The following is a 24,386-nucleotide window of genomic DNA, read 5'->3' as shown; positions in this document are numbered from 1 at the left end:
GGGAGAGAGAGATAAATGTGACAAGAAAACAGCCACATTAAAGCTGGGTTATGACATTCAGCAGCAGAATGTGAAAGAAAGAGGAATCTTTTATCCTTTAAATAAACTGGTGCAACAATACTCATATATATTCATACAGAATATTCTGTCCAGTGGTTGATCAAAAGAAAAGTATGAACTCAGACTGTGTCTTTTAGACGGACCAACAAAGGGTGTGAGTGAAAAGGGAGGATTTAGACAAACCTTGACCTGGATATCCTGCATCTCCGTCCACCCAGTGTGGACAAGGAACACAGATAGGAACTACTCCTACACAAGTTCAAGGGAAATGCTTGCATGGCGTGTCGGTTGTTCTCAGCCTGCTCCACCAAGTACAATGGCAGCAGAGAGTTTTATGTTTATGAGCGGTCCTGATGGGGATACACATATCCATTAGATATGAGTCTGCCTGTCCAAGGGGTCTGGTATTAAACCACGAGCAAATGCCCCATCAGCAGAGAGGAAAAAGCTGCCTTTTATGGCAACAGATCACAGACTCAAGCCATTGGCCACAAAGCCCACAAATGAGGCGTTAAGTGTAGTAGCAGGCCAGCAGAGAGATATGACCCCTTTCTCATCCATGCATGAATCTACTGCTCTTTCTTTATGTCTTGCTCCCTGCCACTCCTTCTATAAAAAAAAAATTAGAATACCTAAATAGCATTATCAACCACCCAACACTCAGCACAGAGTAAAAACAGTTACCTGAAGCAGAATTAATCACAACATGGGTGACACGTTGCTGCCATAAAAGCTTATTTCTGGAAGAGAATATTAGCTCTTACACAATATTTGCAGACATCTTTAATGGACATTTATTGTAATTAATTGCCAGATAGAGGCAGGGTTCGGGTGGCAAAGTGAAAAAAACACAACCTGACGTGGAGATTGGGAAACAGAGAGCGGCGAGGGGGCCTGCTGGGACGGTTTCATCATCGCGCCTGACCCCCCCTGCTGCTGGGAATGGCGGGAGATGGGGGAGCAGGGAGGAGATAGGCTCCTCTTCACAGTCAGAGATTTAATTGCACGCAGATTCCATTACCTCTGCACAAATGTCACATTTTCTTCTGATCAGGGGGCACAGCAGCCTCTGACAGCATGGCTGGCATGCAGCCAGACTATAGTGCAGAAAGTGTTCAGCCAATCAGGCCTCTCAGGGCAGACGGAGGTGAGCACAGGGATGGCAAGACTACTGTACGGCAAACACATTAGGAAACCAAGGAGAGTCAGGAACTCAAAGCAGCTGACGGTGCAATATTTGTGATGAGGGCAATGTTGTATTAACAAATATGGCATAAATATTATCAGAGAGCTGTATTTATGGGTTGTTACTAACACTGGGCACATTTTGAAATACTATGAAATTCGCATGATACTCATTTTACACTCATTAAGACACTGTCACACCTTGAGAATGAAGTTCTTTAAAGATTCTGGACAATAAACTGTTTTATAAATCAACAGACCACATGAAAACATTATTATTCCTGTGTCAAATAATGTTTGATTTGCTGTTTCATTCAGCTATCATTTCATTTAGAAAATGTCCAAAACAAAAAGGTAACTTTTAGCATCACCCAAAGTGATGTCGTGTTTCGGCTGACCACCGTTCCATGTCCCAAAGATCCCCAGGATATTAAACATCAGTGGAATGAGAAAACTATGAAAATCATTCTCATTAGAACAAGCTGGAGGTGTTGAATATCTCTGATTGTGCGTCATAAATCGGTCAACTCAGGACTCCAGGGGACCAGGTGACCATTTACTTGCTTTTTCCGGACATCTTCGAGACAGTGCAACTTCATTTTCAAATTAGGTGCGATCAGAGCGACTTGGAAACATTATCTCGATTTGAGTTTGTCAATAGTCTTTTACTAAATTACTGGCATTGATCAATTGAGACAACAGGACAGAGATGTCACTTGTGTCCAGACCTCCCATCTTGTTCAATCCAAAGAGTTATCGGTTAACTTCTCAAAAGGAAAAGATCATAGAGACCCCGCCGGTGATCCCACAGCCCAAAGTTTCTTATGAGGACAGGAAAAGGAATGTCGTGTGGAAAGGGGCAAAGATTTTCTTCATCAGACATAAAATGCTCACGCAGTTCAAATAAAAGTAATAAAGTAATACCGTGATTTTCACTTACGGCTTTATGCGCAGCCCAGCATTTGTGAGGAAAACCAACTTTCCAACTTAACCACAAACTTTAAACATGAGACACTGGCGAGGACACGGTATGACACAAACTATCCAAGGACAGATGCTCTGAACTGCAGTGTGTCTGACTGCAGCATTTGTTAACAAGGACAGTACTAACCCAACGCAGTGCTGCTACTTCAGTGTGAGGGAAGATATGCCATTCACCAACTGCATGGGTCGCAGTTGCATTATTCACAGAAACAGTTTAAGTGAAGCCGACAAGCAGAAGGAACACAACATGTGTTCAGTTCATTGTCAGACATGAACGTGTCAACCAGTTAACCTAATTCAACCTGCAGTGCGGTACATCCATATTTACGACATCACTGACAAATGTTCTGCGGGGAAATGATCATAAATGGAAATACCTTTTTTTTTTTTTTAAATAAATAAAGCAACTTAAATTTAACTAAATGCAATTTTTCCCTAAAAAGAAAAAAAAAAACTCCTCTGTGAGGTTCTCGATTTAAAAATAAAAGTGTAGTTTGGTATTTCTTTAAATTTCCTGTTTACGAGCAAGGTGGCGTCAGAAAATGTCATCATGATGGAAAAATATTGAAAGTGTCCTACACATTTCATATAGGAGCTGCTAGTGGAAAAAGTTACTCAGGAGCCCCACGTGTTGTCAGTAAATAGCGGCTGATCAGCTGACTAATTGATTCGGCCATCTATCCTATTGGCAAGAACGTTCTAAAAATCAACCACTTTGATTAATCCAGAAACCAATTCAATGGCAAAAATTCCAGCTTTTGGTAAGACGTGTGAGCTCCAAGGCCAGGGGGCTTTTCTGGTAGCCCTGACTGCCTGAGAAAAAAAAGCCATTCAGAAGAGCAGCCCGTGCTCAGTTTGTGCCCGCTTGCTGGCAGCAATTTTAGAGGCCTGGAACAAGAACAAGACTGAACAAATACAACAGTGGACCTGAATTCATTTAAACTAAGCTCGGTCGAAATCGTGCTCAGATATTTTCCCTCGAAACCCTGAGATCTCCTCAGAAATAGTTGTGCTTGTTATTTACATGAAGGCTCAGTCGGGGGAAAAAGACACTTCACAGACAAACAGCACGCACATCACTATGCGCAATAAATGAAAGGTTAGTGGGAGGACTGACACGTACCCTGATCACTGGTGCTGAGCAGATCGGCACTCCATTCCTCCAATAAGAGTTCAGCTCGCAGTCTTGAAGGCAGGCCCATGGAGATTTCGCAGAGGACACAAATACACACACGCAGAAAGAGACGGAGAGAAGGAAGGGGAAAGAGACAACGATTACAAACAGGAAGTGAAAGGTGGGGAAAGCCCCTATTCTGGTCCACTGAGCCCACATGTACAGAAATGACATAAGAACGGGCAAAAGTAAACGTGATCGTCGTCAGCCACAAGTATTTATAAAAGTGTATGACACACTGATTCCTGTTGGCATCTCCTGGCCTACATGCATATAAAGTTTCTTTTCTTTTATCCCTATTTAATGACAAATCACAATGTAATACAGCAGCAAAAGGGTTGCATCATAGTAACTGGTTTCTGTGGTACAATTCTCCCTTTTATCACTTGTGAGAAAGCTTGAAATACTCACAGAAAAACCTGCCGAAGTAACTTCAAATAGTACTCAAGCAGTTGCTGTGCTACTACTAAATACACGATTTACAAACAGTGCATCAAATACATTTTCTTTTTAATTCATGACAAGGCGAACTGCTGTGAGTGAGTGGCCAGATTGGAGCAAAAGCTCAACCTGTATATATTTACACTGTCTGACATCTTCAGTCTAATGGCATCTATAGTTCACCATAACGTGAAACTGTTGTTCCACCTTTTTGGCTGCAGAGAAAATGCAAAGAGCAAAGAGGAATTGATATCATTCGAAAATGCAAGAATGTAGCAACGAAAAGAAGAGGGAAAGTCACACGTGTTTGTTTCCAGGCAACGATGGGAAGAAGGAAGTTTCTCATCATGTGAGAGGAAAGTCAGAGCTTCACTGTGCTGCAGCCAAAGAGGAGTCGAAAAGGTTAAAAGTGACATAAAAACAAAAACTGCCACAGGAGGAAGATTATGCGACAGCCACAATTTTTAACCTGGCTTCATGTTGATCAGAGCTGCAGTCTAAGAGCGCATTTTGTGTCGGTTTGAATAGCATATGTGGTTGAGAAATAACGTTGGTAAACTGGCATCTGTATTGACACACCTCATGATGAGGCACTGTGTGGAACTGCCGTCTGGGATGATCATTTGTAAAGTGTGCTAGCGTAATGAAAGCTGTGATCAAAAACCACGGAGGAAATATTTGGCATTTACACGGCTCCACGAATGAAGCCTCTTTGTAAAACTCTGCTGATGGCAGCGTCATATTCGATACTCCATGTCGTTCTGATATTGTGTAAAACGCCCTACAGCTGCATCAACCAAACTGAAAAATCGGTGCCCTTGACCTAAAAACAGACACCTACCCAATGAAGGAACATCCAAACAGAGAGATCTAGGTGGTGTAAAGGAGCCACAGATCTACATAACGGAATGACAACAACAATCCCAAAAGTCTGATTGGTCAGAAGAAAGAATTCAGACAGCATACTGACTATTAAGCCTTTCAGTGGTCCCCACCTTAGCAATTTTTTATTTGACATCATTTTTTCTTACATAAATGATGCAACACTTGTGTCATTGCAACATGTCTGAAACAAGCCAGGCATGAATGCTGTTTATCAAAAGACCTTGTAAAAGCTCAAAAGCATTCATCTGTAGCCAAATAAACAAGTGGAAAGATGCTAATGACTTCCATATACAATTCAGATCATGCAAATTAGGCAGAGGAATGGATGGCTTCTGGTTTTGTCCCCGTCACAGAAGGCATGGCAGCATGTGTGGCTTGTTGCGCCATGATGCATGCGCACCATACTTTGGTCTTTAATGTGGCTCCGTTTCTAGCAGCGCAGCAAAGCAATTCGGCTCCCAGTTAATTGGCCCGCTCAATGAAAAAAAAAAGCGTGTCAAAAACTAAATCTATAACTCTACCTCATCGCGTCGCTGTGTAGCTCTGCTACCAGACACAACAAAACCACAGCCGAGACATCCCAACTCCTCATAATTCACCAGTGTGGAATTCGAGCAACCCCATTAGTGTAGCTGTTGTTTCAACAGTCCGTCCACATTCCTAGACCTTCCATCGGCCTCAGATAAGGTCTGTCTGATTGCTCACCAGCATGCCTGTCATTACACCCAAAAACATGTTGATCCTAACCGACAGCTCCCCTCAGCATGGATTTATGTCTGTACCAGGGTGTCTTCATGCCCCTCAAAAGCGACTTCTTCACTGTATATGTGATCAGCAACAGAGGGTATCGCGTTTGCCAGATGTAATGTACAACACTCACCCTTTAGTTACTACAAGGGATGTTTGGATAATATGGGATATGGTACTTTAGAGTTAACTCGCACTTTACATCTTTATTTCAAATAAACAGGCATTTGGAATTTAGTAAAGTGGTTATTTTGGTGTTATTTGTCCATAAAAAAAACCAGCCTAACACTTCGAGATATACAACATGTCAAGACAAAGTCATTAAGCTAAAACACTACCTCCAACAGAAAAGCACTCCCACTTTGTGGCCTTTTTTGCATGCCAGCTGCTCAACACCCGGTTCTCTCCTACTCTCAAAACATGTGGTTATAATCCCACTTTTTCACTCAAATTACATGTCAGTTTCTGAAGGAGCTCCTCATCCAACCACTTTACAGCCTGTGTGTTAACTGCAACTCATTTGTGAGTTTCCAAGCAACCCAGACAGGTATTTGAGGCTGTCCAGCCTTGTAGAGGAGGGCGAGCACCCAGAAGTCGACAAATTTTAGGTAAACAAATCAGTACGGGTCACCTGCTGCATTTTAAACTTTCGAAAGCCCTGAATTTGAAAACAACCGTTGCTAAACTATAACCACCAGTCAAGCTGATGGAAGTATAAGCATATATGTCATAGATGACCATTTTTGGCATTGAATATCATTTTAGAGGCAAAGTATAAACTAAAAACTTTGGCAAAAGACTACTTCGTTAGATTAAAGTTGTCAAAATGAGGGAAAATGTAAAAGAGAGGCACAAATTAGCAGCCCAACCTCACACATAAACAAGGCAATTTTACACACTGGTCCACAACTCAACGTGTAATAGTTTTACAATGAAGGCTGTAAACAGCGAAGTGTCTTTATAGCCGGTTGGGGGTGGGAGGACTTATTCCTGGAAACATTTAACAATTGAAAATGAAGCTTTTTTCTTTTTAAACATGGGGTGAACATTATGAAAGGGTCAATGTGAAACTACACCTTGATCTTTCTCAGTACAGGACCAAGCAGTTGTATGCTTAAACCAGCCAAAAAGTGTTAGAAAAGTAAAAACCAGAAAAGTTATTGCAGCGCTCATCCACTGAAAATGATAACAAATTTTGAGGGAATTTTTCCTTTTTTTTTTTTTTTTAAAGTCTGGAAAAATGCAATTTACCACACAGGTCATAAAAAGCATTCTTCTGGGTCAAAGTGATTTACAACACCACCACCACCCCTCCAACCTCCTTGCAGTTTACCAATAACACCGTGATGACCCACATTAAGGAATCAAGGAGAGACATTCACCAGAGGGCTTGTACCTTTAAGAGCAAGGGTTTATGGGATATGCCGGTTCCGAATTCTATATTGTTTACATGTTACCTAGTTACCGTCGTTGCGTATTATTATTGTTTTATGGAGAGTAAACGGGCTCGACTCACCTCCGTCTCCTGTCTCATCATTATTATATATGTCTCTACAACACCACCTTTTCTGCTAAACTAACACGCTGCGGGTCAAAGTGTCTCTTGAAAGCGTGAACTCCATACTCTGGAAGGTAATCAAAGACACAGAACTAGAGTCGGTCATCTATCTCAAATCTGAGCTGTAACATAGTGTGTGAAACTCTAGGTTCAGCAGTGAATTGTGAGATTAAATTTGAGCTTCCTCGATCAATGGGATGACAACCAGGTGTGAGCGGGCACCCCGTTATAGTTTTAAAGAGCAGGGGTCTATCAAATTCTGATGTTCACAACACACATCTGTGGAATAGTATTAAGGCCCAAATTAAGATTTAAGATTTCTGAGGACCTCAGACCATATTTAAAAAGTTTATATTCCCCTACCCCATAGTCAGAGGAAATTCAAGACCACTGTTACCCTCACCAAGAATGGCCCCCTTACAAAGATCCCTCCAAAAGCAAAATGTGTGACAGCTTAAACAACAGCAGAACAGAGCTGGGGCTCATAAGCGCACAAGTCCCTCTACTAAAGATTGGTTAAAGAGGATTAAAGTTAATGTTTTTGAATCATCAAGTTAAAGTCCTGATCTTAATCCAATAAACATGTTGTGAATAGACCTGAAACACACTAACATCCCAGATTTGAAGCTGTGCTGTACAGAGGAATGGGTTACAATTTGTCCAAGACAATGTGCAGGACAGACCAACAGATACTAGCTGCAGTTACTGCTGCACAAGCACTTTTCCTCTCAAAGGCATGTAATATCGGATAATTTTTCTAAATAAATAAACCCATCCATCCATCCATTCTCTAAACCCGCTATACAGGATTGCAGGGGGCTGGAGCCAATCCCAGCTGTCACTGGGCGAGAGTACACCCTGGAAATGACGTAAATCAATAAGTAAATGCCAAAGTAAATAATGTTTAGTCTCATTTGTTTATTGGATTCTCTTTATCAACTTTCTGGACTTTTTTGAAAATCAAATGACGTTTCAGGCCACACTATGTGGAAAAATTCTACAGGATTTTGCAAACTTTCAAGCACCAAGTAACTATGACTCATTTCACTGTGACATTAGGTTGCAATAAGCAACATGTAAACAAGAAATGATATCCTCAAAAGTGAAGTGGATTTCCTGTGTATCAAACCAACACTCAGGCAGAGTTAAGCCAGCGATCAGGCATGGCAAAGACTGCAACCGCAGCAGAGAACACTGGTGTTGCATCGGATCAATGGCTTGACCCATTAAGTCACACCACCAACAGTACCTCATCTAATAAGAGCCAATCTTTGGGAACACCCCTAACTGACCCATGCTGCTGGGGACAATTACAACAGAGTGGTCTTTCAGGACCAACGCCCACTTGACCCGGTAGCGTAAAGATGTGGAGGAGATCTACATGATTTAAACTCCTCCCTAAGACGTGCTGACAAGGTTACAGGGTCAATGCAGACATTAACAGGTCAGTGTGTGGCCCACTTGGGAACAATTACTCCCAGTCACAGCTAAGTGGACACTTGATTGAACACGACGGAGGCAGGACACACTTCCCACAGATAACAATCCCCAAAGCCATTTAGGATAAAAAGCCCTTGTGATACAGCCTTTATGGGCAAAATTCATCTTCCTTTTTCCTTTTAAAAGAATGCGAGAGTGTGATAGAGAGCCGGTCGGTGGAAGCGACGAGTTTCTCAAAGCATTACCATTTTCTGCTCATGACACAGAAACAATTGCAAGGTGACTTGGAGAAAAAGGCTAAACAACAGCAGGATGAGCTGTTAAGGTTTAATTTTTTATTAATGGGGAAAACTGTCTCACACACAAAACTGCACCGCACTTCAACTTTGGCAGAATCCTCATATTTTCACCAGCAGCTCCAAAGGAGGTGAACTTGTTGGCATAGATATCCCCATAAATATCTCATCTCTAATTAACTGCGAGGCCCAGGGTGTTGCAGTTTTTAGTTTTTTTAAGGGAGGGGGGGGGGGGGGTTAACGGTGCTCAACCTTTAACCTACTGACAGTTTGACCCTTCTCCCACCACAATGACTAAAACTTTGCCTCGAACATCTGGTGTCTTATGCATCAACACAGTAACAAAAACAAATAGTTGGTGCGTTTCATCATAATGTGTGGGTTTGACATGTACTGTAAAGGAGGAAAAAAAAACGAACAGATGTTTTTGGGTAGCTACTGCAGATAAAACAGCAAACTTTATTATGTGCAACTCTGTGTAAAACGGTCACTCTTGTCCTGCAGTCTCTTCGTAAACAAATGGGGCTTATCGATCCACGAACACATTTCGCCCACATTTGCATAAGCTGTGTGTTGTTTGTGGCATTTGTTTCTCTCTTTTTTTTTTTTTTCTTCCCTCCAGAGCTTTTGTTTATTTATTTCTCTGCATTAGTAAATCAGTTCCACATTGTTCCCCCGATCTGTAGCGGTGGTGGCTGATGCTGCAGCTGTTGGTTGTTAGTGGCTGGAGACGACACAGTTCACCACTTTTCCAGAAAACAGTGCACCCAAAGACAGCTGCAGAGGAGAAGCTTTGCCTCTTTCTGAATAAGAAGATAAACAAATCAGTCTGCTGACAAGCTGATATCACTCCAGAGGCCCCCTTCATTACTTTTCTTCTTTTTTTTTTGACCGAGAAACTGGGAATCCCATCAGCTGCGAAGAACAAAACGTCTCACCCACACTTCTTGTTAGCGGGACTCTCTTCCAACTCATTTGGGAACCATCACATTCAAACTTCCCAAAGAATTCGGCTCAACAACACACTGAGACACGGAGAGTGCAAAAGCAACAGGCTCACCAGCTGACCCACTGGTTGCTGTGGTAGTCGGCTTTATTCCCAAGGACCGTTTTGTCACCAAGTGGGCATCATGTGAATACCATCTGGGTATCACTTATTTAAAGCTGGCAGCCGGCGTGGAAATGAGGAGAGGGGAATAAATTGCATCATTTAGTTGACATGCATTTACCCCTGTGCCCGTTAAAAGGCCATGACTAAGTAATTTATTTTTTTCTGATGCCCGTTTCTCCAGTCTGCCAAAATCATGCTGCATGTGCTACAAATGAAGCACCTGTCAAAGGGCTGATAAAGGAGGCATCGAGATGTTAACCACATAAAAATCACATTTACCACCTAGTATATTAACAGCCCTGAATCCTTTTACACCAAAGAAGTCTCCCAGTGCGTTACACACTACACAGAACCCATAAACAGACAATAAACACATTGTAATTATAATGCCAACTCTTTAATTACGTGTGTCATTTGGGGACGGTCGAGCTCACTAATTGTCGGAGTGATGTTAAAGGACTGGGGGAGACTAAAAGGAGATCCAGCCTCGGGCCCAATGAAAACCATATTCCCCACTCTCCGAGCGTGTTAGAAGGCAGAAAATTCAATTGGCACGGTTCCAAAAAGAACAGTCCAAACAGCCTTAATCAGCAGGGACAAACTCCATGCAAATCATTTACATTAGCACAAGTAGAGAGAGCGGAAAAACATCTGAGGTTTCACTCTCCAAATGTGAATGTGAGAGAGCTTCTGGAGCCTCAGTGCCAGGTTGCTTTATCGCATCAACGAGTGGTTTCAGTTGCCACTGACCAATTCTTACACCATCTGAAGACGCACACTTCAGATACCACCTTCTACTTGTATAGACCTACAAACCTGTGGAGCAGCAGTTTACATCCATCGCTCCTTCAGTGACTGTGTTATGGCACTGAAGAAGAGCAACAATAGTGTTTGATTGGTGCTAGATTGCCATATCTGACAGAGGCAGACAGTACAGACTTGACAAAGAGCCTCAGAAACACAGTCATTACTCCAAAAGCACAAGTTCAAACAGAGATATTTGTACCCAACTCGAGCACCCATTTCTTTATACGTTATACTTATACTCCACTACGATTCAGATATGCTACTTTTAGCTTCACTAAAGAATACACTTTTAAAATTAGAAAAGTGTTAAATTTATAATATTATGTTTTAAAATCTATTTGTAGGAGTTTGAAAAAACATTTCCAATAGCCTTTCGTCGACTGAGCCAAACAAGCACCGGCTGAAGGGCTGCATGATGCTTTGAATAGGCTCTAATATTCATGCACACACAGTATAAGACAGAAAATGTGATGGATGAAGAAACTACAGAAACTACTCTGCAAGATGACATCTCTCAGTTGAATCATCAGACAAAGAAATGTCAGTGAGGGTATGAGAAACCGTCTCCTTCATTGTTTACGTATTGGCTGGCACTGTGCGGTTGACCCTGATGAGAACAACACATAACCTCCATGGGTATGATCTCATTCGGTGGAAAAAGATCACTGTCACTGTGAATCCTGTAGGAGGGTGTGGCAACTGCAATCAATCAAGGTGGAGAGACTTAAACACAAACAAAACCAAAAATCTATTTTTGGTCTCACAGCACAAAATCATACATCAGCTAAGCTCACACTGAAACAGTTGCTCCTGCTACAATTTATGGCTCAATTTGTTCTCACCTCTGCTTTTTTTTTTTTTTCCCCATTCCTCTGTCTGTGAGGTTCAACTCAACACTCCACGGCACCCTGGAAGGTCTTTCGCACGGGTTTGCTATTGATAAAAGTGATCAGAGTGACTGAGTGAAAGAGAAAGAGCGTGTGAAGCATACAGAATTTTCATCTTCAATCCATCTCATATTCTAATGCAGCCATTATGCTCTAAAAAGAGACTGCTCATCTATTCATTTTATGGGGCATTTGCAAAAAAAGATGACACTGCAAGAGGGCTGGTCAGAGTGATTAAAATTCTTTGAATTAGCCCTTCAATCACCGCATACAATTGCATATAAAGTACACAGAAATGCACTCAAAAGCCTGGCCGAGTTCCTCTCTGTAGCCGAGTATGAAAAGATTGATTTACCCATATCTCACAAGGAGTTGTTTTTCAGTGTGAGGAATTGATTGGTCAACACATTAAAAGCTTGTACATCATTGCACTTCCATACACACAACATGAAAAGGCTTTTAGAAAAACATCCAATAACTCTGACCAGCTGATTGCTTAAACCACATCATATCTACAGCAGCAGGTGTAGGACATTTTCAACAAAAGGCTAAAAATAGTGAATAAATGGTGAGAGGAGTGAGCTGGGAGGAAGGCAACAGTGCATGAAGCAGAAAGCTCTTTGTGAGCATCACTCTGCTACTCTGCTCATTTACAAACTCAGTGTTTGAAAACCATGCTTCTATTACCGCTGGACAAAAATACTTTTTTTGTTTCTTCGTTACTTCTTGAAAACAACAAACTGCAACAACGGAATTCCTTTCAGTTTGTTTCGGTGCGCATGTTTCACTGAATGTCCCTTTGGGTTTAAAGCGCAACCAAAAACAAGCCCTGGCAAACAAATATGGAGTCGGCACGCTTGGAGGAACTGTATTTATTTATTTTTTTCATTTTGTTAAAAAAAAAAAAAAAAAAGGAAAAAGGAAAAAAAACAGATACGACACAAAAATAATTTCATTCAATAACTGAACACCCTGGCTTTATAAAACACACCCAAAACAACTTTATTTCCACTATTAATTTTCAGTGGGACTAAGGTCCAGACTAAGGTTAAGGTGAAGAAAAGCTTAATAACGCTTTTATTTTTTCTAAAATGAGCCCCGCATCATCAAACCTTGTTTTATTTGATGGAATAATTAAAGTGCCCAAAATGTGGAAGTCCACCTGTGCATTTCCTGTAGTGCTACTGAATCATCAGGTCCAGCATCAGTTTCATCCAATCATCCACAGTCTGTGACTGCTTCTCTTTGGTCCACTGGTTTACATTTTTTTTTCCATTAGCTGGTTTCTGAGAGTTTGGTCTTTCTTCTGTCCATTCGTCATTCATTTATTTGTCGTACATGTTCTGTTCCCATGGCGCAAAGCTTTGAGTTTTCCGTCCTGACACTTTGAAATCTTCCTCGGTCGACCCGTATCTCTCCCTTTTACAGCCTTCCCATTTTGTTTGTGCTCTGTACGGCCCGAATTTTAGACACAGACGAAAACATTTTTTTTTGCCACACTTGTCGAATTACATTCTGGAAGGAGATTTACAATCCTTTCCATGGTTTTCACAGTTTGAACAGTGTTTCCCGTCAACCAGCCAGGTGCAACAGCTCGTTAAGCTTTCCGAACACGCCGTTTTAAGTGCAGGCTCATTTGCATGTTTGAACTTGTGCATGTGGTTGTTTCAGAAATACAAATAAAAAAGTGTTGTTTTTTAAATATATATATATATATATATATATATATATATATATATATCTTCTTCCCATTTCATAAATCAAAGCAAAAACATACAATTTAATTACACATTTTTTAGGTATGTTAAACAAAGCCAGAATGTTCGGCTGAAAGTCGCTTTGTGTCATATCTAAAATAATAAAGTAAAAAAGCTAAAGGAACATCCTGCAGGTGTGGTGATTCCATCACTTTTACCATTCTAAGCAACACTGAAAGTGTAGTTTCCTCCAGTCTTTCAGCAAACTTCAAACATTATCCCAACATCCAGGGACATGATCTTGACAAATTATACCCTGAAAATCAACTTAACATCAAACTGGACTTCAAGGTAGAAATAAAAGTGCCTCCTCTTCAGAGAAAAGTGTTGTCTTTCTTTAACTTTCATAAAGACAAATTTAAAGCACCAGTTTGGTTGCTTTTACTAAAGGTAGATCATTTTCCAATTTGTAAATATAACTAAGAACAAAGTACACACTTTGAACACACGCTGAAAGTTAAAGAGATTTTTTTTTTCCAGGTAAATATCAATATAAACTACAAATTCAATGGATCAATAACTCTGATTTATCAGCCAGCCCATGGTTATTGTTGTTAAAAGAATTTTCTAATGATTAGAAAATGGTATGGTCTCAGAACTACATTCAAAACACATACCAAAATAAATGATACCACAGAGAAAAATGGCAACGGCTGAAGAAAAAGCTGGATTACTTGGATGAACGGAAGATGAAATACATTTGCTGTCTTTGCATACACATACAGGAGTGATGCGACACACGTTTTCAACACCGCTGTACAACTCCACATCATCATCGTTTAGAGGTCGACAAAAATCTAAATCTGACACAGTTAAGATTTTGTCTCCTGCTTTTTACTCCACTACCTGCTACAAAATAAGTACCAAGTACGGTTTCAGTTCTACATCCATTTTTTTCACTCACACTCACCCACTCATAATCCTTCTCTTTCATTCTTTTTTTAGATGGCAGACAGTAGCTGTGTAGACACAAGAATGTCTTGAAGTCACAACACTCGACATTATTTCCACCCCTCACACAGAGGGTGTGCGCTATCATTCATAAGACAGCCAAGAAGTGGCCAGGGCCAGCATTTCCCATTCAGATCAACTGGAAATGCTGCTTCGTGACAAAGTTAGTCATGCTCTTAAGCAAGACCTTATTACTACACTCCTGTTTTACAAGTTCTGCTTTTTGCCCTTTTCTTTTCCTCGCTACAATCACACACTCTGACAGTTTGGATTAATTTAGTTTCTGACACGTTGTGTTTTACACATGAGCTATGCACCTGTTGTTCCTACCTGCTGTCATGTCACCTGAGTACAGGTGTCCATAGGCACGCCTACTGTCACGCTGTAAAGTACGTTAGTCTTTAGAAACACAGGAACACTACCAAGATGAGATGATAAGTCAAAATCCTGCTGAAGCACCTCCATAAACCCCTCAGACTGTATCCGAGGTCAAACGAAAATGTACTTTTGATTTGTTCGATTGTACAACTTTGATTCATTGTGAACAAGTCGTGTTTCCTAATCTAGCTTTTTGAGTTGGTGTGGTTTTTATTTAGCCTACAATGTGTATGGATGATTAAACTAATACAAGTTACTAATACTTCCACCTTGGTTTCTGTGAGTTACTGAAACAAAAACGGTTGCCTTCGAATATTTCACAGATTTGTCAAATCCTTAAACATCCCTGGCCACATAGATTGTTGTTGTACGTCAAAAAAAAAAAAAAAGGAGCAACAGCTGCATTTAGCCGGTTGTATGAATGTATCATGCAGCAAGCAGTCACCTCCTGCCCCTCTATTCACTGCCACAAGCCTCTGACAGCAACGCTGAAGTAGTGGCACAGCAAGGTAATGTTTTCCACTCTCGTAAAGGGGCACTGATCGTCCCAATTTCCCTCTTCCTGACCATTTCAACTTGACACAGGCTGCACGTTACAGAGGGGACTGCTGAGCTCGCTGCTGCACGATTCCGGTGAGACCTTTACAGGATCAGTAGCAGCTCCCGAATAAAGGAACTTTACAGACATCAGCAGCCTCTGATGCTGAGCCCCTCTGTGAAGGCCACAGACGTATCACACCTGACAAGCATCTTTGGCTGGATCTCAACTTCACACTTATCTGATGGACACAGATAATTGAGTGGCCCTAAGTCAAGATAGGGATGTGAAATTGTATTTCTACCACGAGTTGATAATCTTCTTATTCATATGTTGCGATATTTGTAAAAATATGCTGCGAGTGTCCGAGTAAATTCATGTCTTAACTGCACAACTTCATTGTATTTAGAAAATATAAACAGATGTCAAGTTTGATGCCATCAACACCGGAAAATAAAAGAAAAGGAAAAAAAAAAAGTTGGGAGTGAGGCAAATAAAGATTTTTTAGAACACACAAGTAACACCTTTCTGGAAGATTCTACAACCAGCATATTAACGGGCAGGTGAGGGTATCAGGGTTGGATATAAAATGAGCATCCACCAAAGCCTCTCCAAACAAGGCTGGATCGAGCTTTCACCACTTTTTGTGCCAAACTCAGTCCAAGACCCATCAATCTTTTCCATGAAATACTTCTCAATGGAAGATTGCAGAGAACTCTGGTCTTTCGACATCTGCGGTGCATAATATTGCGAAAAGTTTCAGGGAGTCTGGGGAAATCTCAGCGCTTGAAGGCAAACTGTGAAAATCACCGCTGGATGCACCTGACCTTCGAACCCTCGGGCGGAACTACACGAGAAACAATCATGATCAATAAAGCCACACAGGCTCAGGAGTACCTTGGAAAACCATTTTCATTCAAACCAGTTGGCCGCTGCATCCAGATATGTAACCTGAAACCGTATTACAAGAGGAGGAAGCTATACATCAACGCTGTGCAGAGACGTCACAGAGTCCTCTGGACAAGAGCTCATCTCGGGTGGACAGAACGGGTGATGGGGAACACAGTGGTGAACGTGCCTCTCTCCCAACTCCTTTAGGCGTGTCGCTGGCATCAAATCTGTGTTTTCTATATACAAAGAAAACACTGAAAATCCTTTCTTTGAACTTGTTCTTGTTTAAAAAAAATTACAGATTTAAGTTTGCGTTGCATTTAGATTTTTTTTTTTTATTTAACACCCAAAATGATATCAACAGAAAGGAATGAGACGGCTACTTTAATCACAAAAACAACAGCAGCAACGTGTTTATCTAGTCAGCACATGCAGTTAGTCACACTATCTGCTTCAACACATAATTCCACCCCAGGCTAATCTATTGACCGAAATGATAAACAAAAAAATAAGTCCTGAGAAAATAACCATCTCCAACTGGGTGGTTTGGGAATGGAGCCCCACCCTGTTTACAGCACTGAGAACAAAAACAAACTCCCTCAAAGGAGCCCGGGCAAATGCAAGTCACACACTCCAACCAGTGCAGGCAAACAACAACAATGTCTGAAGATCTTCTGGGAGAGCTGGCTATCAAACAACAGCAGCCTGAACACAAACGAGGTGTGTGTGTGTGTGTGTGTGCGTGTGTGTGTGTGTGTGTGCGTGTGTGTGTGTGCGTCTCCGTATGTTAGAGGGAGTGCACTGAAGAGTGAGAGAAAGTGTTTGCGAAAGAGACAGAGAGAAAGCGAGAGTTGGTGTGAAAGTGGAATTGAGGTAGCAAACAAAGTCAAATATCACCCGTGCCACCCCAGTCTCAGGTCAACTGAATCATCAGGAGTGAGGGAAGATATCGTCACCACCTTCCACGAATAGCTCACCAAACCACATCACAATGACTTCACCGTGGCAGGCGCGGTATAGTTTGAGAACACTCTCCCTCAATATCCAAGGGACTCTGAGTGAAGAAGTAATGAATCTCAGTTAACAAGGCCATTATCGGTGAAGGAACAACATCATCAGGAGGGACCCCAAATCCACAAATCCCTTACATCCACTGGCCTTTTTATGGCTGCTTTTAACTGCTCAGGTATGCTGCGAACAACTGTACCAGAAAAAAAGTGCTCGAATGAAAGTATCATGTCATTAATCTTATACAGAGCATCATCACAGTAAACAATGAGACTGAGTAAGGGACACAGGCCCAATTAGCCATCGCTGCTCTTTGCTGTCAAGTGTTTTAACAGCCTTCAAGGACGATAACAGTAACCTGCACACTTTCATCTGTGCTCCAGACTCATCAGCGTGGTAGCACCTTTGCTTAAGCACAGCACTGCATCTGGGGTAATTACTGCTTCCCAATTACCTCCCAGCTTGTAAATATATATCAAATAAACAAGCAGCAACCCGTCAATTAGGAGCACCCTTTTATAATGGGGGTTCAAAATGATGTTTTATGTACAGACGCAGGAAAGCAGCAGAGAGAAAAGGGAGCATTCGACTTCAAAGTGAACTTGAATCTGTTAAATGTGGTTAAAGGGTACATCTGAGCACAACAGTTTGTAAAATAATTTAATCACATGTGTTTTTGAGTCAATTAATATGCGGCTGTAATTAAAAGGTGGCTTAATTGCCAACAGGGCAAAATGCACAACACAGGAGCGGATCGTTTCGCGGAGACGGGACTTAAAAAACGAAACTTGGCCTTTTTCTTCACAGACGAGTGAAGAGGGACAGCAACACTGTTGAATTCAAAGGCATACAGAACAGCTGCAGTAACAGTCTGTCAACAGAATTTGCATTGCTGCTCTCTCCTCATCTCCATTACTCTCTCCTGTCTCTCCTCAAGCCCGTGGAGCTGCCGGCTGAGATCTGAGTACTCTGATGGCTTATCACATAGCGAGCAGCAAGCTAAGCCGGAGTGATGCGCCCAAAAGACATGATCAAAGCGCACCAACTTTCCACCCAGCAATGATGATGGAAGAGCAGGCCCTGCCATGTTATGTTTCTTATTAGACTGGGACTGCCGACTGAAAACACAGCCAAGGAGTCAAGGATGAAGGCCCTAAAAGTGTCTCCGGCAAGCATATTTGATACGCTGCCTACTGCATTTATCGGGTTTTAAGTGATAGTTCATATTAGCAAATGTCAGTTTTGCTACTCTGATTATCCCATTACTTTCACCACAACGGTACGGCAAAAGTAATGATTTAATCTGCACCCAGGCCACACAGTCTTTCGTTTTCGAAGCGCTCGACTTCCAGCTTTGAATCTGAACACTTTTGATACAACACCAGCAGGTTCTGCTCCGAGCAGGCGAGATAGCACGAGGAGCCACAGCAGCCGAAGAGAAACACAACAGAGGAACAGCAAAAGGAGCCCAAACAGACAAAGACAAAATGTTTCACAGATCTAACCACACTGTGATTTCAGGCAGTGGCTGCAAAAAAAAGAAAGAAAGCAAAACAAAACTAAACTGTGCAACCTGTTATGAGACCATCAAAAAAAAATTGGTGTTTCGTCTGTACCAATTACAATTTCTGTGTATTATGAAGCCACCTTTTCAACCACAGCTGTTCCTGGAGAAAGACGGTTCATCAGATTTCATTTTCATTTACAAATCTGGATTTCAACAATTGTGAAAAAAGGGAGATAACACAGAGAGGTAATGAATGTGTCATATTTTGTTGTGCAACAAAGCCTTGGCTCTGGTGTGTGTTATAAAACCAACACACCACTTTTCTTCACAGTAGTGGCATTTGCCCCTCCCTTAAACTCAACTTGCCAGGCCGTGGCATGTTTGGCCGAGTTCAAAATTCTCTTAATTCTTAGCGGGATTTTATCTCTGCTCGGTTTTTCTTTACCCTTTTGTTTTATTCAATAAACATATGATAAATCAATCGCCAAAGTCAACGGGTAGTCGCGTTTAATCATTTTTATCTCAATATTGACCAAAATAAAAAAGGAATCTCGTCCCTGGAACTCTACGGTCACCACCACATTATTTTTCCCTTCTTCTGACCGAAACTTCCTGGAAGGATAATAACTTACTGAAAGCATCACTGATGGGCAGAGTATCAGGATCAACATCATTTTGTGTGTTGCGTGGTTTAGTCTTTGGACAGATCAAAGTAAGAGAGATTCAGGCTGTAAGTTATGTGCCGAGCGTCTGAACATAAACTTCTGAACACACAATGGAAGTTCAAACAGAGCGAGACACGACTTACCGCTCTGATGTAACCAACTTTCACCGGCGGCTTCAGATTATTCAGTTCACTTCTGTTCCATGTTGCTCTGTAACCATAAACAAGACAACATGTAAGTATCTCGGCTCATCACAGAGTAAACACCCAAGCTTTGCAGTGTAAATATCAACAAATGCATATTTCAACAAACAAGAAATTTCCCTAAAAATGAACCACAGCTCATCAGCCGCGTCACGAACACACACGCAGGCCGGACAGCTGATGGAAACAGGTGCTGAGGTTTGGCCTGGCAGCTGAGCACAGCTTGTAGCATATGTCTGAGTCCCCCCCGAGTCTGGACGAAAATGTTTGGAGCTTACCTGCATCCTTCTCTAAACAGACAAGCGCTGCGCATTTTAAGACACTCGGATTTTGAACGATTGCTTTCCAAGAGAATCAGTCGAAAGGAAAGAAGGAGGGAACTGTATCGTGATTAGACTGTAAACGATGTCAACTCTTGGTGTGGGCTAAAAAAAAAAAAAATCAAGAGCGAATGGATGAAGCAAAATTGCATTTGGTCTACCAATTCCTAAATGGAGTATGTTTGGATTAATTTACAGCAAACTAAATGTGTATGTTGTAAATGCATTCATTGGCTTATAGGTTTAGTTCAAATCTCCTTTTTTTTTTTATTCGCCCCATTATAGGGGGCTTCAAATTAAATGCTTACGCCTCTTTTTTTTTGTATTACTGGTATCACTTGTGTGTAGTTTATTGTATGAAAGAGGGTGCTAAAAGAAAATGCTGTAAATTCAACTGCATATATGTACAGCGGGTCAGTTATTAGAATGACAATGCAGCTTTCATCTGAAATCAACACGTGACCTAAGACACGATGCACGAGCCGTATTCCAGTGTTGCTCAGGATTCCTAAAACACAGCATCAGCAGTAACTTCATATTCTAACCCAAGTTAATTGATTGTAATTGCGTCCCCCCCTTCTTCTCCTGAACATTTTTTGCCACCATCCCTCCCTTTAATAAGGACAGATGACGGTACAAGACCATGATTAATGCTTGCAAGAGTTAATGGCTGTCCTGAGCGTTTTTGAGGAGCTGCACAGAGCTCACCTGATGCTGCCCACTCTCAGGACCAATCGCGAGGAACCGTCTGCCTGGTTGCGCCACAGGGGCCCGGACACACTAACCTTTTACCCTGGAAATATTGTCACGCTTTCCCTTTGTTATCACCTCCATTCATGTAACACAGCACTAGTGAGCGTGTGGCACTCAGATTCATATAGCTGAATCTGAGTGCTGCTCTTCCCTTTTGTGCCGTGCAAATCAAACACGTGGAAAGAAAAAGAAAAAGAAAAAAAAACTCCCACGGTAAATTCATCTACCCGGAAATTCTTTTTTTATTCATCCGTCACTTGTCTGGCTTTACGCGACAATGTTTCAAGCAACTGCTGATGAAGCCGGCGAATAAATCTGGAGAGAAACGTATAGCAAATGCAGATCTTTTATTCCCACACTGGACCTAAAATAAGTCCTCCTTATCATTCAGCTGCAAGCGAGGGTGCACAGTCAGTTTACAGCCCCTTGGTACCTCGCTCAGGGTATTTCAATGTGTGTTCACAAATACTGAGCAGTCAGATGAAAGAGAGGGCCGCTCCTCTCAGGGATGGGAGTCCTCACACTGAATGCATGAGTGACTGATTACTTTCTTACCAGCTGAACCTCAGCTCTCCACAAAGAGCAGCTTCGGTCCAAGCCTGAGAAGGACAAACCAGAAACAAGGGCTTTCCAAATACAACAATAATCACACATTAGTGTGTCAAGTATGTCACAGTGCATACAGCTGGTCCTTAAATTTCAAGTTCATTTTTTTCCCTGTCAACTCAATTTATTCAGTTGTGGCACGGGGCAGAGAAAGTACAATCATTCTTGTTTCTACAAACAAACTCGAGGGACGGCGTAAGATTGTTGCTGTCAGAAGGCTGTCTGTTCGCTCGTATAGGCTGTGTCAAACAGCAGGCCAGGAAAAGTTGCGAAGAAAGCTCATCCTGCGTTTTAAAACCTGGGTCAGCATTTGTGAAGGTCCATTTCTGCATAAGTGAGCACACAAACCCCAGTGCCTGTTCAAATAGTCTGCAGCTCTCTCTCTCTCTCTCTCAGGCAGCTCATGACAACAGCCCAGCAGCAGCACTGTTTGATCTCCAATGTTTTCCTTAATCTGGGTTGTCAAGGTTCGCTTGTTGGAGGCTGTTTACTTTACTTCTCCGACAAAAAAGTGTTTTTTTGGGTTTTTTTTTTTTTCCACCCCTCAGACAATGACTAATCCAAAGACCAAGAAGGAGGGAGCACTGCCAGCAAGAGTTGTTAAAGCGGCAGTTTCCCCCTTTGTAAAATTTCAGAAGGTTTTAGTCTTGCTGTTGCCAGCCGAAGACTTACCGCAGAAAATATCAGGGCAGTATTTTTTCATTCGTGTGCATAAAGTTCAGAACAAGCGAATGCGCATAGCTTTTATCTTTTTATTTATTTTTAATTATTAATTCATCTCTGGTCTAAACATCGAGTGGTTTAAGTCAATGATAACAACAATAACAGCAATAATGATAATTCATATAATGTGACTACATTGGACGACTGCATCTGATGTGTATGCGCACCTAAAAGCTGCACAGTAAAACCCACTCTTGCCTGTTTTATCCCTGTCATTTGTCTGCAATACACCTGTTATAAAAACTTATCCAAACCAGAGGAAAAGATTTTTAGTATTAAAAAAAAAAAACAGCATTCCTCCAGACAGTGCAGAGCACAACAAATAGGGAAAGGCAGCTCATGCTAACTGATAATTGTTAAAATGTTCATTTAACCAAGAAAAAGAAAAAAAAAGTCATAGAGAAGGCTTAGATTTAGGAAAGTGTTCAACCGTAAGCAACACTGTAACTGCTTCAATGAAAAATGTGTCCAAACTTTGTCCAAACCAACTGTGTGGCATCATTTTTGAACAATTTAAACGCTGTGGTTTCAACTCCAAGTTGAAACTGTACAACTCCCGAGTTGTCGAGACTATTAAAAAAATCCAGTAAACGCTTTGTTCTAATGAAAAAGTTGACTATGAAGTGAATATCCGCTTTACAAAGTGTTGTGTGCAGTCTTACCGCTGAGCAGGCGGGCCACACTACATTAGCAGCCTTCAATAACGCAATTGGGCAGCTAAATAAAAGTACCTGCTTATGCGTTAAGGTTATGATAACTGCAGGTAAGAGCATTTCTAATGCCGTCTTCCTCCGGTCTTTCTAGGAGTTTAGAGGACTGCTAACACGTGGGGTAGGAGGGGGGGGGTGTAAGCTTCTTCCCCGGGCTTACTCCAAAGAAATCACGGCACTCAAAACTCCCCTTTCACCATGTAAAGTTAAAAACTTTTAACCCCGCAAATGTATTCTTTGACACGCAACCTTGTAATTACAGGCTGTTAGCGGCTACCGCTAGCAAGCAGTGTGAAGCCACCGAGCAATAGCCGTGCGAATAGTTTTCCCCCAAAGGTGCATTCCCCCCACCCCGGGTCTCATGTGTAGCCTCAACTAAGTTAAAGAAACCCAACTATCCAACAACAGGACAGAACAACACATTTTGCACAAAGACATAAGTAGCAGCCACTCGTCACAGCGACATGAAAGAGTGCTACCCACCACTCTGCGTAATAACAGTACTTTTTGTTTTTGTTTGTTCATTTCGCTCCTTCTTACAAATTCAGAGGAAGAACAGCTAAAAAAAAAGCAGCGGCAGCGGCAGGTATCTAAGCTACAGAAACAGCAAAGCTAACGTTAACATCATGATAACAGTGAAACTTACCAGAGTGGAAAAAAACGCTTTACAGCTGCTAAAAAAAAGGCGCACGCGGAGGGTACCGATTTGCTTAGTAGGAGATAACGAACCTGTCTGTGCACGCGAGCTTGTGTACCGAGAAACGCTTGCGACAACAAATCGCGCTGTAAACACCAACAGCAATACTCTGCCCGCCTCCGCGTTAGTCAAGGTGTGCGAGTGCGTGGAAGTGTGTGTGTGTGTGTGTGTGTGTTGGGGGGGGGGGGGGGGTCTAACTAAGTAACTTAACTATGAGAAGAAAGAGATAATCTTACCGAGGGCGTCGAATTCATGCAAAATGTGGAGTTTCACTCTCGCTGCCAGCCAGTCTGTCTCGCAGGGAAAGGCACGAGCTCCTATCGTAATGTTAATTTTAAATTTTAACACGCCGAGGGAAGAAGTAGCACAAAAAAAAAAAAAAAAAAAGGAAGAATCGCGGATTTGGATGTTGTTGTTTTGATCTTCCAAGCGTGACGTCATATCCACCTGCTGGTTGTAAACAACGTTCACTGCGTCGCAGATCCTTCACAGAAACACAGTCACAAGTACAATTCAGTAGCACTTACTGGCACTTAGTGGGTCCTTTCTGTTGGGAAATGTAATGATATGCATTAGTTTTTAGCAGAAAGTGTGACAGCAGAGAGGGGGCTGTCAGAAAAGCTAAAATGTCTACGCTGGACTAATTAAAACAGAGGCAAAATGAACTAATATTTAAAAAAAAAAAAGATTCCCGATCCCCTATTCATAACTCATCCAACGCCGACATCTGCATAAGAGTGGACTGCTGCGGGGAAAAGATGAAAAAATGCTTTGACACACTCCACGAGGAGTTTTAGCCAATATAAGGACTGCTGTGCGGTTTTGAAAATGACAGTGTAGATAACCAGAGTGCAGGTTCCCTCAGTTCAGAGTAGTTGTAATTTCAAAACATGTGGACCAAATCTGCACATTGTGAATGGGAGATGGCTGCACCTAAAACGTCAAACCAGCTGCTCGGTCTGAGTGCTGCATTTGAAAAAGTTTTGCACACCCGGTGACAAGAAGAAGAAAAAAAAACACATAGAGCGAGGCCTGATTAAAAGATCAACCATTTGCCCCACAAGCAGTTAACTCTCATTGTAAAGCAACCATGAATCGAACTTT

The 24,386-nt window shown here is 41.7% G+C and overlaps 1 protein-coding gene across 6 annotated transcripts in view; it reads right to left on the bottom strand.

Moving 5' to 3' along the window:
- foxp1b (forkhead box P1b) overlaps positions 1-23,638 on the bottom strand; it is a 160,558-nt gene extending 136,920 nt beyond the window's left edge. For 3 of the 6 annotated variants that reach the window (XM_075460259.1, XM_075460265.1, XM_075460264.1), the window contains exons 1-3: positions 23,232-23,411; positions 19,414-19,480; positions 3,353-3,414 (exon numbers count right to left, since the gene is read on the bottom strand). The gene's annotated coding sequence lies outside the window, so the exon portion shown is untranslated. Of the gene's footprint in view, positions 1-3,352; positions 3,415-19,413; positions 19,481-22,537; positions 22,556-23,231; positions 23,412-23,518 lie in introns of those variants that run through there. The other 3 variants (XM_075460260.1, XM_075460261.1, XM_075460262.1) reach the window with 3 other exon arrangements.
- Between the last annotated feature and the right edge of the window lie 748 nt (positions 23,639-24,386).

Source organism: Odontesthes bonariensis, chromosome 3 (genome assembly GCF_027942865.1).
Source record: "Odontesthes bonariensis isolate fOdoBon6 chromosome 3, fOdoBon6.hap1, whole genome shotgun sequence".
Lineage (NCBI taxonomy): Eukaryota > Metazoa > Chordata > Actinopteri > Atheriniformes > Atherinopsidae > Odontesthes > Odontesthes bonariensis.
Note: the sequence above shows the minus strand (reverse complement) of the source record. Positions and strands in the feature narration are given on the sequence as shown.